The sequence below is a fragment of the Oreochromis niloticus genome, linkage group LG18 (genome assembly GCF_001858045.2).
Source record: "Oreochromis niloticus isolate F11D_XX linkage group LG18, O_niloticus_UMD_NMBU, whole genome shotgun sequence".
NCBI classification, from domain to species: domain Eukaryota; kingdom Metazoa; phylum Chordata; class Actinopteri; order Cichliformes; family Cichlidae; genus Oreochromis; species Oreochromis niloticus.
In genome coordinates, this window is record NC_031982.2 from 29,479,469 (window position 1) to 29,492,321 (window position 12,853).

The 12,853-nt window shown below is 39.2% G+C and overlaps 1 non-coding gene across 1 annotated transcript; it reads left to right on the forward strand.

The window, feature by feature from the left end:
* The first annotated feature begins 7,555 nt into the window (after positions 1-7,555).
* trnar-ucu (transfer RNA arginine (anticodon UCU)) lies at positions 7,556-7,647 on the forward strand. Its single transcript is given in 2 exon segments — positions 7,556-7,592; positions 7,612-7,647. It is a non-coding gene; the product is annotated as a tRNA-Arg (tRNA).
* The last annotated feature ends 5,206 nt before the right edge of the window (positions 7,648-12,853 follow it).

The window sequence follows — 12,853 nt, forward strand, 5'->3', positions numbered from 1 at the left end:
CCATAACTGCTGCCTCTAACTGAGGGCAACTCCAAGGTGGAGTAGAGTCCAGCTCCACTCCAGGAGACTGATTGAAGTGAGTCCAACTACCCGGTATCACTCAACCTCACAAACCTCTCTGGTGGAAAAGGAGTCCAAGCGAACTTAAAGATGTATTTAAATCATGGAAAGAGCTTCTAGATGTCAATAAAACACTGAACAGTGACGTCTCCACAGTTATTGGGCAGAAAGCAAATGATTCAGATACAAAACCTTAGTTTAGATTTTTAATTACATTGTAGAAACATTTATGCTTAGTGAATTGCAGTGTTAGCTGGTGCTTTAGCATTCTTTTATCAGTGACACGGTTGTTAAAAAACATCCGCATACCTGAGATTTAAAGCGTTTTATTTGAGTTTATTTTTCTTAAAGAAACTGAAACCTTGTAGTGGGGGACTGGAGCCTAATCCCAGCTATAGAAGGATACCTTGGGTAGCAAGAGGCAGGGTACACCCTGAATAGGTTGCCACTCTATAACAAAGAGAGACAGACAACCATTCACACTCACATTCACACATGTATATATACCTTCTGATTAGTAGATGACCAGCGCTACCTCCTGAGCTACATCCACACCAAATCAAGTTACAATTTACCGTATAACTTGAAGTAAGTAAAAAGCGGAATTTTAGCTTTCCCTTTAAAAACAATGACCAAACGCACCTGGCATTCACTCTATTGCAGTCAAATATATTCAATTACTTGCAGCTAATTCGAATGTGTGTATGTGGTTAAACAGAGAGTCTGTGTCAGGCCTTACCCTGTCTGTGTATCCCAGACAGCAGTGTATACTTATGCCAAATAAGAAAAAAAAAGTGTATTTCCTCTGCATGCACGTTTCCACACCCTATTTCTGTGTGTGTGTTCTGTTTGTATATGCATGTCTTCTCAGTCTGTGTGCCCAATCAGCTGTGCGAGGAAACACACCCACTTCACTCTCTTACCAGCCCCGCTCATCCCGGTTGGCTGGGGCTGATCAGAAACACGGCTCCCCCATTGGCCAGCAGCAAAAGAGGCAGCAGTTTGTTGCTGTTGCTAAGATCCTGTTGCTAGGTTCCCGGCTGTTGCTAGGAGACATGTGATGCATTATGGATGGTTGGTTTCCTCACGCAGGAGTGAAACTGAAGGGCTGATGACTGGCACTTCCATCACGCTGTATCGTTTTCTCTCCCTCTCTTTTCATCATCCTCTGTCTTCATCGTGCCGTCATTCTGTCTCTATCATTTTGAAACAAATTCTGATTTACTGTAAGGGCATGACTTAAGTACCTGGGCACAGGGTTTACACTCTTAGTGTCTACTTTTAATGGGAGTAATACTAAAGAGAGAGAGGTCAAAATGAGGATTCAAATGCAGACATAACAAATGGATTCTGCTTAAGTCCACTAAAACTGAAAAAAGAGAAAGAAGCAAGCAAGGATCCAAAAAAGACAAGGAAAACACAAGGAGACAGAATGCCAAGTAACAGAAGGAGAGGCAAGTCTATACATATATATATATATCTATATCTATCTATCTATCTATCTATCTATCTATCTATATATATATACATATATATAGTAGAACAACCACAACCATACATAAAGTTAGTCATTACCAAAACTAAACAGGAAGTGCCTGTGATGAATTGAACCCATGGAAAAACAAGTAGATACAAGCAGAAGGCTTTTCTGATGTCTCTAAATTGTGTCTTATATTTTCCTCTGTTCTTTCCTCTGTCCTCTGTCCTCTGTCCTCTGCCGGTGACCTGGAAATCAATCTCACTATGCCACCTTACAGGATGTCTCAATTCCTAAAACAGCATTTGGAAGAGAGGAGGAGACAGGAAAGATGGAGGTACAGTGTTTTTACCTTCAACTATAACAGAGGGGTGGCACACAGCATGAGAGTATACAAGCCCCTCACTATTTGTGTTACGTGTGTCACGAGCCCTCTTACATCTGAGATCAAAAGTACAGCTGTGGTTGTGCTACAAGCAAACAATTTACGATGGAGATGCACCACACGTCACATTTAATTGACATTGCTTTAAAATAAGGCTCCAGGCAGGGGTGTCGAGGATGTTTTGTTAAATGTCGACTCCTTGTGTGTCTTCCTTGCATCCTCTGCTGGTGGGAGCGACTAAAAGGAGGCAAGGATAGAGGATTCACAAACTGAGAAATAGGACAAAGGGGATAGGGGATATGAAAAAAAGCTAAACACTGAGAAACACAGTAAAGGATATTAAATTGACTAAAAAGTTAATTTAATATCTGCACAAAATTGGACGCCATGACAGCAGTACAATATTTGCACTGCTCCTTTGATTTAGCTGATCATTTTGGACACTTGCACACTGGAGGACTTCTACTTTCTATCAGTTAGCTCCATGTCCTCTCCTGATGGGGAAACACCAGAAAGTAGTCATTAGTAGTAACTAATGAATGAATTGGCAGGAATTAAAGAAATAGGAGGATAAAATGTCTTCTGAATTAGACTGAAATTCTAAATTTGCTGGCAAAAATCATCCCACCAACACGGTGCTGGCGACCAGTCTAGAACCAGATCTAATCATTTCAACCAAGAAAAGACGACCAACATGGCTCCACAAAATTACCGAGTGTGGGGTGGCTGCGAAAGTCTTAATCTCCGCTAACTCTTTAGTTACTTGATTACTTTATATTACATGACAGAACATCGTGGCATGTGACCTATCTGTGGAACACTATTTATCACTTCTAAGAAAGCCTATTCGAGTCCTGCACTCTTTGCCGGCTTCGTGCTTCAAATGTGAAGTATAAAATGAGCATTATTACTTTCGGGTTGTAAGTGCACAGAGGTGCAGCAGCCAATTTTTCCCTCACTCCTCAGAAGACATGCTAGGTCACTCTGCATCAAAGAGCTGCCTCCCTGCCTGATCAAAGACTGTTCGACTGGCTTGATGGACAGTCAAAAATAGTGTTCTCACATCACCTCCACTTTCTCCTGACAGGTTTTCATGTATATGTTCATCAGATGAATTAGATTTTATGCATAGACTACGTATAGAAATGCTGGGACAACTATGTATAAATAGGATGTCTTTATAAGCATATTATGAACTATTAGATTTTCACATGATAAACTACACTGCATGAAATGACAGACAAAGGGGTAAAAAATTGTTTTCCAGTAAAAAAGGAAGAAGGAAACTGATGCTATACTTGCAGGTTACATGATTGAAAGCATTTCGAAAGGAGCCAAAGTGATAAAACAAGACTCCCCTATATTTATTCGATATAATTTAAATGCCTCTTTAGATACATGTCATATAAGTTGTATATCGCAGATGTCACCCACTTGCTTTTGTACCACTGTTTCAAAGCTTCAAGTTTCTGATTTTAGCCTTTGATATCTTGATTTTTAAACCAGACACCACAAGCAAGGCTAAGGTTAACTTGACTGAGGAAGTGAAGGGCACCACACACTCAAACTGATACAATTTACACTAAATGGGAGCATCTTTTACAAAATATACATGATACCATATTAAAAGAGACTTGAAAGTGTTCATTCAATTCATAAACTCATCAGGAAAGCATTTATTAGGGTCATAATTGAAGTGAGTAAAAGATTCTCTATTATTAGATCCTTTTGGACTGGCTTCATGTGTTAAAATGTTTTGGGGGGTTTTGTTTGCCATGTAAAGCCACATTTTTTTAAAGGAACTGTTTACAGGAGGTTTGAGAATCGGTTTTGTGAGATATTGCAAAGAACTAACCTGAACCTTCTCTTCCAAACACAAATGATGCAATCTCAGCTCTCTTCAAGTGTAACAACATCAGTAAAACAATCAGAGTATGTGCTCTGTGATAATGGCAACTTAAGTGAAACAGAATTTCCACAGAGTTTTTCCTGAGATGTATTTCTGTGTAAACAAAAGTGCAACAAATTAGATTCTCATATCAGGATTTTATCTGGATGTGACTCTTGGCATGACAAATAAGCCCAATGATTTTAATTAGATGTGTGAACTTTGCTGTTTCTGGCACATTGGTTGCCAACAACTTTTTAAGATTTTGCTGCCAAAGAACTTCTTATTACCTTAACAAATCACATTAGCAATATTTTTAGCAGGAAGTGGAATGCAGAAAAAGCACAAATTGTAATCAATACAGGTATTCAGCCTCAAAAATAGCTTAAAAGTGACCCTTTTTCATATTTTTTTCTCACATTCTGTGTTACCAAATTAAATTCCTGGCTGCAAAGATGAACGTTTCCACATGTAAAAGGACAAAAAAAAGAGAAAAAGTTCCATTACATATTTCCTGTGTCCAGGAACACTTTATGAAGCACACCTGGCCATAGGTGTTCTTCCTCCTCCGCAGTGCTGGATGACATTTGCAGTGACAGAAGTGTTTGGTCTGTGGTCTCAGTCTCTCTCGCTCTCTCTCAATACACACACACACACACACACACACACACACAAACTACCCAGATGGCAACAGAGCCACTCAGTCGCAGCTCTTATCTTTGAAAACTACTCAAGTCTGCACATCGAAAATACCTGCTGCCACTGCCTTTGATTCCCAGGGAAGACAGGCAGACACGTGCGTGTGAGTGAGACAGCCTCAGAGACATGTAGGAATGAGGCGAGTGCGAGTCTGTGCATGATTGCCACAGTGGGGAGTATGTCATCCAGTGTGTGTACAGTTGTTAGAATTGTGCAAGCTGCTGGGACATGTGTATGTGTACACGCGTACATGTACGTGCGTGCTTGCGTGTGTGTGTGCGTACCAGATTCGTGACAAGCCAACTGTGACAGGCTCTAATAGCTCTCGAACACATCCGTCTGAACACACTGCTGCTCATTGTGTGTGTTTTCTCTGTTTTATCTCTGGCTCTGTTATCACTGCAAGTCTTCTCCTCCACTGCCAACACCACCAGAGCGAGACAGATTGAGGAGGAAGTTGGCCGGGAAATGGCATCGATGGAAAGTTCTGCTCTGTGGTGAAACTCTGCGCCTAGACCTTTCTGCAAACATAAAGTACCTGCTTTACAGTCTGACAGCAGATTTGAGCTGGCTAATGAATTGAGGAGGTCTGTTACAGCGAAAAAGGCTCGCAGCATATACATATATATATATTAGCCTCTCATTATTACACACTTTAAAGATTTTCATCTTATAAACTCACAGACATAGGCCAAATGTGCAAGTAGCTTATTACAACAGGTAGTTACTTCTCCCTTGCAACAGCATGTAGTGGAGAAAGTAATTAGCATAACATAGCATCCATGGATTAATGAGTTGTCAAAGCGTTTTTGCAATTTGTTTCCAGTTTTAAACTGAAAGCCAGTATTTAACCATGACCACATCTACTAAAAAACCACAAAGGCAAAGCATTTAATCCAAACCTTGACGTGTGACGTGATTTCAAAAAACATCACCTCATAGCCGTTTGTGGTTCTCAGATTTTACCTTAAACATGAGTCATTAGTCTTAATGGGTTTTCCATCCACTTGCTAGAAGTAAGTCTGGGCTCGAGGAGTTAGAATTGGGAAAACTTTTCTGAACTCATAAAGATGCCACAGGGACAATCCAGTGTCTAAATGTCAAACAATCACAATATATTGGATTCAAAACTTCAAATAAGAGCACTAAAAATAGTTATACTGAAATATACAGCATTACTTCTTAAAGTTGCCTTAAAAGTATGCATGACTTTTAACAGAGCCAGAGAATACTAAAAGAATCAATACCTTCACTGTTAGAAAAAAATGTAAAAAAGAAAAGTGGTACTTTATAAGACTCATACTGAAAACTGATAAAAGGAATTTAATCTCACATTTCTTACCTGCAAAATATGGTCTTCAAAACAAATATATAAGACATAAAATCTTCACCTTGCAACATACAGAAGCAAAATATATTCAGTTATTCAAATCCTTCATGTCCACTGACACAAATCATATCTATAACAGTTCCATTCCCCTCTTAATTCTCCCACGTGCACATGTCAGTTTTGTCCTGCAGCCGCACATCATTTGTAATTATGTAAAACAGTCCGTTCTCATTGCATGGAGGAAAGCAATTTTTCTATGCAAATGGTTAAATTCCCTGTGAGGGCCGCCAGTGGAAGCATGCTTATAAACGTGCTAATGATGAATGACGGCGGGTGATATTGGGGTCACCGCACGTGCGACACTGATGAAAATGATAAACTAAATGCCAGAAGTGTCCTCACAACGAGTGAACTGGGTAAAAGAGATGGGACATGGTGGCGCATTTATTATCCAATTGGGTGAAACAATAATGAAGAAAGATCAGAGTGATTTGAATCACTTATTTTTTCTTTCATTTTGAATAATTTTCTTTGACTTTGTTTGAGATAATAGTACAAATCCTACATGGTAAATACACAGAGCACTGCATGCTGAAATTGTGTGTAAACCACTTGACCTGGACTCATTCAACCTTTTAAGATTTCCATCAGTAAAAAGAGAAACTCTCGCCTGTCCCAACCCTGAATGTCAGAGTAATGACTTCAGCACTGCACGGCTAGAATTCCAAAGAAATTGAAAATCATTCCATAAAGAAAAATAGAGTAAGTGATGTTTTTCCCAGACTGGCCCCAAACTTCTACTTACCTTTATTATGTAGTTTTTTATCAGGGAAATCACATAGAACTTATACTTACTGGACACTTCATTAGGTGCATCTTGGCAGAACCAAGTTGGACCCTGTTTTGCCTTCAGAATTGTTTCCATTATTGGTGGCTTAGATTCAACAAGGTGCAGGACATTACACTGAAATTTTGTTCCATATTGACATGATTGCATCACGGTCCCCTCATATTGTCGGCTCCAATTCCTTGATGTGAATCTCCTATTCCACCGCATCCCACCAATACAAGGTAGGCTGTGGTGTTTAAGCAATGCTCAGTGCGTACTAAGTGTGAATAGGGGGTTAATAATGATATTCAAAAAGGGAACAATGATATCCTCCAACAGTACACCAGTACATCACCAGCAGCCTGAAGTGTTGACTCGAGGCAGGATGGACCCATGTTTTCATGTTGTTTATGCCAAATTCTGATCTTATTATAGGCTCATCACACAATTACTATTCTTAGCTGACAGGTTTGGCTTCTGTAGTCTATCTGCTTAAAGGTTCAATGTGTTGAGCATTCATATGTGGTCTTCTACATACGTTGGTTGTAAGTAGTTGTTTAAGTTACTGTTGCCTTCCTATCAGCTTAAAGCAGTCCGGTCATGCTTCTCTGACCTCACAAATAATGTTTGTTCAAACTTAATATGATTTATAAAATAATTTTAATTGTGAAAGTGCAGGATTTAATTTGAAAGAACCATATTCCATCACCTTTGTTGTATCATTACAGTCCAGTGAATATTCTTTCGCTATTAGTCACATAGTGGTCAGAAAATTAGCATATTTTAGTGCAATGGATATAGCTTTAGCTGCTTTTTAAGGCACAGGGATATAGGTTAGGATTTACGTTTAGCAACAAAAAAATAATTGGGGGATACCACATATAACAGGCTCTGTGGCGCAATGGATAGCGCGTTGGACTTCTAGTGATTCACTTCAGATGCAATTCAAAGGTTGTGGGTTCAAGTCCCACCAGAGTCGCTATTTAAGTGAGGGACCTAGCTGAGGTTCTATCGATAACACAATTACATGACCTTTCAATAGGAAAGAAAAGACAACTTTTTTACTCACAATTTTTCCCTTTTGTTACAGAAACATAACAAATATTTTGGTAATTACTAATACAGTTATTGTAGCATAAGCCATTGGGTGGTGGTCTAACAAATTTGTTAAGCGTTCAATTTTGTTGACAGGTTAATGCATTAAATTGCCCTTTACGCAACGCTTTAGGGGACAAAATCAAACACAAGCTAAAAGACAGACATTTAACATTGTTCATCTCTGTAGTTACACACCTGCAGTCTTATAGCATTACATACTGTAAGTCTCTTGGATTATTCTGCATGTGAATAAAAAACACAAAAGGAATTAAAGCGGGACCCCCATCTTTATCATATGAACCCTATGCATGTTACAAAGTGTCAGTACTGGAATAAATGTTATGAGACCAGCTTGAAATTCACAGTTTGCCTAAATCATGAAAAAATACTCAAACTAAGTTTTACATTTATAAGATGGATTAAAACTCTTATTTATTTATTTATTTTTTTCAAGTTCACAAAAGAAAAAGCTGATCTGGATTGTCCCAGGGCTAGATTTGAAAAAGATGTGAAAAACCTTTACTACAAGAGAAAGCATAAAATGCAAGATCTTGCCAAAATTTTTTTGATATCTTCTTACTAATATTACCTTTTTATTAGATTTGTTCAAGTCTGAATTTGTGAAACAATGCCCTGTCCATGGAACAGTCACGGTCCGTTCTGAGTTTTGTTCCTTTGAAAATATAAGATAATTATGTTTTAGCTCCTGGATATGTTGTGTTTGAGTTTGCTGTTTATAGGTCTTATTTCTATTATGTGAGTGTCCCTCTGTGTCCAGTCTCTCCCAATCTTGTCTCTGTGTTTTGTTATCCTTTCAGTCTCCCAGTCTGTCATGTCTCATTGTCTGTTTACCCTCAGTACTACTGTCAACTTAGTAGTTTGAGTAGTGTTAGTCTGAGTCTCCGTGTTTATTTGTGTGCGTGTTACTTCCTGTTTTATTTTGATACTCTCTCTGTCTTGCGTGTTATGTTCAGTTTTGCTTCCCCTGTCTTGTCAGTCAGATTCTGCTCAGCTGTGCATCCAGGTGTGTCCACTCTGCCCTGATCTCCTCCTGTGTAAATACCATCTGTGTCTCCCTCTGTTCTCTGTCATGTCATCCACTCGAGCTGTGTGTTTTGCTTGCATTAGTTTCCTTGTAGTTTTCAAGCTTCCTAGTTTGTAGTTTTTACCTCGCTTGAGTTTTTGTATTTCTTTATTTTTTGTGTTTATAACCTAAAGCAATAAAGTTGCCTCTCTTAGTTTACCCATGTCTCTGAATCTGGCGATTTGGTCCTGCCTTGCCTGTCACACAGCCGTACATGACAGGAACACTAAATCCTGGTCTCACAGGAAGCCCTGAAACATTGGTCACAGTACCCAGAGGTCAAGTCATCATGGGCAGTTAGAAAAGTTATGTGACGTTTATAAAGGTACTTAACCCCATTGAGTCAGTGACAGACGCCTGTTAGTGTGGGCAGCTGCTAGGTGGCAAATTTTACAGCTGTGCTTTTATGCTTCAGATTTATTTTATGTGGCATCAATAAACCCAATGAAAGAAAAACCAGTTAAAACTGTGCTGAAACACTGAAAATGTGTGTGATTGCCATTCGCAGTGAACCGCTGAGAGGAGTCATTCTGTCCACAACATCTCCTATTGATTACTAAACATAGGATATGCAACTGCATACTGCTCAGAGACTAATGTGCAGACAGGGACAAAATATTTGTGAACTCAAGTAAGCTGTTTCTGATTTGTTCTTGCAGGAAGAATACGAGTTGCCCATTAACAGGCTGACAGTGTCACTGCCAACAGCAGCTCTGTGGTTTTACAAATCTGGTTGATGATTTTGAACAGCGACATGACTGGTCGCTTTGAGCACAGACATGGATCCTCATTCGCTACCAGCAGAATGAATGACAACATTTTTACTTGAGGCGTTGTGGGGACTGATAGCCACAGTGGCATGCTCAGGCATCTTGTTTCGATGTTAAATAAAGTAGTCTACTCAGAGTCTCAACGTATAATGCTGCAGTCTGAGGGGAAAAAAAGTCGAGGCAATTATATTTCTGTCCCTGTTTCACTTGTATTGAAAGTTTCCACAGTAATTTATTTGCTGAATAAGTTCCATGACCTCCCAGGCCCTTAAAAACCTGTTTAAATTCCCCATTGTACAATTTCAAATATGCCTATGTGACAAAAGGAAAATAAACATTCATTTCCTCAGTCTTGAAAACTTAATTTTTACAGCAGTAGCAACAATTGACAAGATGGTAATAAAAAATAATGACAACTTTACAACAATTTTTCAGGGCTTCCTAAACTTCCTGTGCATCAAGGACCAAAATTCAGCAGAAAAAGGAAACGTGCATTAGTTAATTACAGTACCAACACATCATCTACTGTAAAATGATAATTTAGATATTTTTAATAATAGAATTTTTCAGGCTTCTTGCTATTTTTGTATAAACTCCAACAATGAATCAATCAGAACTGTAGAATAAAATGCACAACTTCTAAACTTTTGACTAGACTAGAATTTTTTCAACTTACCTTTTTTAGTATTTAATGCTGTGTGATTAAACCAGACGTCTGTAAAGAACAGACAGTTTTATGCAGAGTTATGCAGACTAGCAAAACAGCAACATTCAGTACAGCAACATTATCAGTGCAAACTGATTTACTTTCATCTTGATATAACTAATTATATTTTTCTAAATTATAAAGCAATTTACAAAAACAGATTTTTTTATAAAATAGAATAATATTTATTGCCAATCTATCCACTGATCCATTAATTTTTTTTCATCCAAAATCAGACTGCATGATAATGGACAAAGCAGTATTTCATGGTATTCCAGACATCCTTCCTGATCCCACATTCTAGTTCCTCTTCGGCATCCCAGGGCATTCCCAGCTTGATGAGATATATATAATGTCTCCAGCAAGTTCTGGGTCTGCCCAGTGATCTCCTCCCAGCTGGATGTGCTTGGAAAACCTCAAGCATCCTGATTAGACGCCTGAACCACCTCAGTTGACTCCTGGAGCATCACAATGAAGCAGCGGCTTTGCTCCTAGCACCTTCCAGGAGTCTGAGGTCCAGCCACCCTACTGTGGAAACACATTTCTGGCTCTTCTATTCACGATTACCCAGATTGTATGGCCATAGGTCTAACTGAAAAAATTATGGTTTAAAGGGTTTTGAATCTTCCTCGTTGAAAAATTGCTACCTAATTACAGAGGAGGGGTTAGCATCCCTCTGATCCTGGGAAATAGCCACTGGTATAGTCTCCAAAGGTAAATCGGTTCCAGGTGAGGGGCCAGACTAAGAAAAAAATCTCTCAATAATTCACAATTCACAGTTTGAGAACCTTGCTGGGTAGCAGGAAGAAATAACCTCCACTGCCATGTAGGCCCATGGGTTAGATACTATGCAGCCTGGGTGGCAGGCAAAGGCAGTGGTCTTGAGTGCCGGTGTCTTTAACAAACTAAGCTTTTAAACACATCTGCATAGAGGGAAGAAATGGCACAAGATGGAGTAGTTTATATGACACTCTGCAACACTTGTTAGTCACACTGGTTGCTTCTGTGACTGGTCAGATTGTGCGTTGATTTGAACTGTGTACTATCTCCTTTCCTTTTCATAAAGGATGGTTCAGTATATCCCGTGTGGTAATGCAGGAACCAATGAAGTATCTTTCCTTTGTATTTAGAGAATTCGAACATCTCTTACTGTGCCACGGACACACAGTACCTCTGGATGATTTCACTCACTCATTCCTAAGCAAAACTGACTTTTCAAAATGCAAAGAAGGCGATGCATAAAGGTGGAGACACAGTGGATATGAACTGACAGGACAAATGATGAAAAATGCCATAATACAAACCATGACAACTTGAGAATCCATCATAAGTAGTGCTACAGCACAACAAGCTTGTGCTGTTTGGGGCTGTATGATGGAGGCAATAGCTGGCTCATCTATCTCACATCAATCCCCAACAAAGTCCCCCCATTATCAGTTTTCTTATCTGCTTATCTGACTGGTTGTGAGGAGCCGGAGTCTAACTCTGATGATATCAACCGAGAGGTTGCCAATCTATCACAGACAGACAAGTAGTCGTTCTCTGACATTAACACGTAAAGTGAATTCATAATCACCAGTTAACAGAACTGGGGTAGTATTCACTGATACCAAAAATATTTTGGATCTGTAGAGCTGGCAGCACATGAATGGAGGTCTCAGGATAATTATGGCATTATTCATTAACTGTGTGTTCTAGTACATACTCTGAATTAGGGTAATAACCTTTAATTCTTATTACAACAATAGCCCTTATTTATCACAATAGATACACTTGGTGTTACTGTGTTCAGGATTGTGATCAGTTCAGATTTTGGCAGAATTATGAACAAAAGTAAAACAAAGAAATCAAATCTTAATAGTAAATCTGAATGAAGCCTTAAGGCTTGTGATATAAACCTGACACGCTGAAGCTGTACTTCTTTGTTCAAAAAATGTCTTGGACCACAATTAAGATGGCAGCTCAGCTGACATCCTCTGTGTAAGCAAGCAGAAGTAAATTCTTAATCACTAGTTCTTTTACCCATATAAGACTTTAAAATGTCCACATTATGAGTGGGTCAAAGATCTTGGGCTTCAGGCAAACAAGTGAGGGACATTCTTTCCTAACCTTCTTTTTAACAGCAACAACACATTTTTATTACCTTTGGACAACAGAAATTATCTTCGCCATTCAGTTGCTCCCTTTACGGGTCACCATATCATCGCACTATGTCCCTGGCATCCACGCCAACCCTCTTGTATGTCCTCCTTCATTATATCTACAAATCTTCTCTCTGATCTTCCTCCAGCATCCTTTGTCCAATACACTATGCATCCTCTGTGCTTGTTCAAATCATCTCAGCCTTGCCTTCTATGTCTTTATATGTCTCCACGCACTCCACTCTGTCACCAGTGCAAACAGGAAGGGGCTCAGAGCTGATTCCTTTTGTACTCTCTACCTTGAATACACCTGTCACTGATCTATAGTATGTCAGTATAAGTTGTAGTATGGAAATGATCTTAAGTGGTCACCCAGGACACGTGTG